Source organism: Morone saxatilis, unplaced genomic scaffold, assembly GCF_004916995.1.
Source record: "Morone saxatilis isolate NCDOM2014 unplaced genomic scaffold, NCSU_SB_2.0 Contig22, whole genome shotgun sequence".
Classification (NCBI taxonomy): Eukaryota; Metazoa; Chordata; class Actinopteri; family Moronidae; genus Morone; species Morone saxatilis.
Genome location: NW_023339785.1, coordinates 9,888,254 through 9,892,166, shown reverse-complemented (window position 1 = coordinate 9,892,166; position 3,913 = coordinate 9,888,254). Strand labels below are relative to the sequence as shown.

The 3,913-nt window shown below is 36.7% G+C and overlaps 1 protein-coding gene across 7 annotated transcripts in view; it reads right to left on the bottom strand.

Moving 5' to 3' along the window:
• diaph2 (diaphanous-related formin 2) overlaps nucleotides 1-3,913 on the bottom strand; it is a 354,389-nt gene that overhangs the window by 217,121 nt on the left and 133,355 nt on the right. The window lies entirely within an intron of this gene.

Below are 3,913 nucleotides of genomic sequence, written 5' to 3'. Positions count from 1 at the left end.
TCATAGATGATAATACATTGAATACTCTCTTGATTAGTGAAACAAGTTTGAATTCAAATGGTTGTTTTACACTTGCTGAAGCTTCAACCCCTAATAACTATTTTCAGATCACCTTATCTGTCAAGGTTATTTTGGTGATGCACACAATTTTGATACCTTGCCTTAAGTATTGAATGTGATCCAGTTACAGTGTACCGACCTCCCAGGCATAACAGTACATTTCTGAATGAGTCTGCAGATACCCTGTCTAAGATCTTCTCTAGTTACAAGTGGTGGCTTCAATATCCACAGTGACAGATGAGCCCACCCATCAATGTGGCCATTCTATTGATCGCGCAATCTCCCTAGACACGGATGTTAAAGTAATTACTATTAAAGATGTTGCTATCACAGATGATTACTTTCTTTAAGTAACATTTGCCACAAAATATTTCTGTTCTATGCCACCAGCTTCATCATCATCCTCTAATGCTAAGTGTGATGATCTTGTTTCTGCTTTTCACTACAATCTGCTGGAAAATATCGACATTGCTACAGCACTGAGAACCAAAAATCTTTCTGGCCAAATTTAAGCTCCATGGAGAAATGTTGGCAATTAAAGCTGGACTGCCGCAAAGCTGAGTGGAGATGAAGGAGAACTTAACTAAAGCTATACAGTACAAATTTGTGTTGCTGAATTAAAACAGAAACATTAAACTAAACAGAAAATCTATCTTACCTCTCAAAATCTTAAAAACCAAAAATCCCCAATTCCTTTTCTCAACCAACAAACTGATTAATCCTCCTCCAGCTTCTTAGTTACTTATCTTCCAAAAATAACAATTTTGCCAAACTCTTCAATGATAAAATGTAAGATATAGGGAGCTATCCTCAAAAACCAGTCCAATATGCATAAAGACTTTGATGCTAGTCCCCCTGTGTGCGGAGTCACATTCAAACATTTCTCCATAGTGAACTTCAGTGAACTCACTGATGTTATGAGCCAAATTAGATTCTCCAACTGCCCCTTTGAAAATTGCAAATACTTTTAAATACATGCATTTCTGGATTTCTGTGACATTTATTTAAAAGAAGAAAAGTCAGTGTGTGCATCAGAAAAACATCTGTGAACCATATTTTTTATGTTGATTATATTTACATTCATATAGAATATTAAATATTTTTGCGTGCACTGAAGAATATTTTTGTGGACAGAGTCATTTATATATAGATCATTGAATACATGTGTGAATCCCTCTGTGTGCATTCATTAATATCAAGACCCATCTGACTCCACAACCAACGGCTTTGGCTCGTTCGAATGCAGCAACCCGTATCCTGACCAGGACTAAAAATGTTTAACCAAATCACCACAGCTCTCGAACAACACCACTGGGTCCTTGTTCATCACAGGACTATTTCGATCCTGGTCCACAAAGCACTGAATGGTTCAGATTGTATTATATCCGACATGCTCCCAGTTTATAAACCCAGCAAATTTCTCAGGTCACAGGACAGCCATTTCCGACAACTTCCCAGAGTGCAATAAAAATCTGGCAACAGAGCTTTCAGTGTTTATGCACCTAAAGCGTGAAACATCCAGCCTGCTGGATTAAGGTCTGCACCAACACTATCGTCTTCAAAATAAGCTTAAGACGATTTTAATTTAATATACCTTTTAATTAGTTTTGTGCTTGTTTGTATGGGTGCTTACATGGGTGTGTGTGTTTATGCTGCCTGTCTTTATTTTATAACTCACTCTCTACTGTTCTATCACTCTGTAAAGCACTTGCTATAGTTTTTGTATGATATTGTGCTTTATAAATAAACATAGAAAATCATTTAAAGATAAACTTGACATGATTTTCAAAAGGTAAACAAGAATATCAGCCTTCTCTCTAATGTACAAGCTGAAGTCCTTATGCACAGTAAAAAAAACAAAAACAAAGAAAAGAACTGTTTTCCCCCAACCAAATAGGTAAAGCTAAGACAAGATAAAACTAATGTTGAAAAACATGTACCTTAGTGAGGTAGTAATATAACAAAACAACCCGAGTGACGGACACTTTTGGAAATCGCAATTTACTTTGTGAATTTAGTCAAGATAATGGCACAAGAAATCTAACTTGCCTGGTTGTCACAGCCCATCTTCCTCTTAAGTGAGGTCCTGAATCCAAGGTAAATATAGCAACTATAAACTATAAACTACTCCAAATGTATTTCTCACCACAGAATTTCAAGATGTATTAAATATTATACATATCACTATTATTATCAGATTATAATTTAAAAAAATATAACATAACTATATTACATAATACTGTCTCATGATCAAACCGAGCCACACAACACTAATTTGTTATTCCGGCCAGGATTTGTGTGTCAAGTAACGTTACATGACTTGCCCAGCTTACTTTTGAGTTTGCCAAGAAAGATGTGCTATTGTTGTGTTGTTAGCTATGTTAGCAAGGAAGTTGTGAGCTATCGCTGTCTGGAGCTGGTGTGCTGGCTCTGGGAAACTGTCGAGGCCTCTCTGTATGTTAGCTGAGCAGCAGCAACTTCCGAAAAGATATACAAACCCGCAGCCTAGCTAATGTGCTCTCTATGACTATGACTTATTTCCTTCATCCCGATGCATCCATGCTTCTTTGCCATATATTTTCAGATATCCTTAATTAGCCCAATAAGATTATATTCATTTTATTTCACAGGGAATGTATATTCATATTTTGGCATGTGGATCTTCATTAATAAATTTTTTATGGGAATCACTGACACACTACTATGGAAGAACACGCTGTAAAAAAAATAAGTCATGCTGATTTAAAATGCATTTAGCAGTTAAACAAAGCTGACATTTCCCAGTGTGTGCCTGAGCTGATCTACTCCCATGTGAGTGCCTTGTGCTACTACTTCTGACTAAGAATGCACTGCCAACACATCCCTTGCTTTACTGGAAGCCATGTATTGTAAATCAAACTGTAAAGTAAAAAAATAAAAATATTTTTCCTATTAAGTACGCCACTTTAGGTATAGTATGTAAACATGCATGTATGCCAGACTGTACGTAAATAGATGTAGAAGTAATCAACTGTGTACAGATGATGCAACAAGTCATGAATATTCAGCTGCCCTTCATGTGAAATTACATTGTCTAATAATAACTGCCTCTTTTTCTCGTACAAAAGATGATATGATTTATACACTTATTGAACATGTATGGTGGATAGAGGGGATGTTGGTACAAAAAATAACAGGTATGTTTTCTCTCCCCTTCATTCTTTTACAGCCCAAGAATGACGGCTGTATAATAGTTGCTCCTGGTAGTCTCATACTTCCATCTGCTGCACACAGAAAAGACAGACGACTCTTGTCCCACTTAATCGACACAAGAGACACAGATTGTTTTTCCTCAGGTGGTTATGAATTTCATTTGCATTACCAAACTACAATTCCTGTGGAGGCAAGGTTAATGCTCCTGCACATTAACCTGTTTCTGTATACTTCCAAGACAATGGGCATTTGCATGTGACTGCATGCACGGAAATCATACATGTAAACCCACGTAGATACTGCACAAGAAAATGACAGAGAATATTTAAAATATCAAGGCACAAACCGCCCCGCACGGTATTAAGAAACAAAAAACAATTGATGTTTTTCTTACTGTTTGCGCACAGGTTTGATATTTCTTTCTGCCGAATAACACTATTAATAACTTTCCTTACTGCTCGAGAAACTCCCACACAGAGTGAAGCATTTGCATACATGGCATTTTAAAGAGTTCTTGAGGTGACAGAAAGTCAACCTATAAAGTGCTGCTTACAGCGCAATAGTCAATATTGACTTCCACATTTCTTTTGCTCATTTATGTGTGTCATTTAGAGGCCTGTTGTGAAAAACGTGAAGCACTGGAAACTGGCAACAACAAATT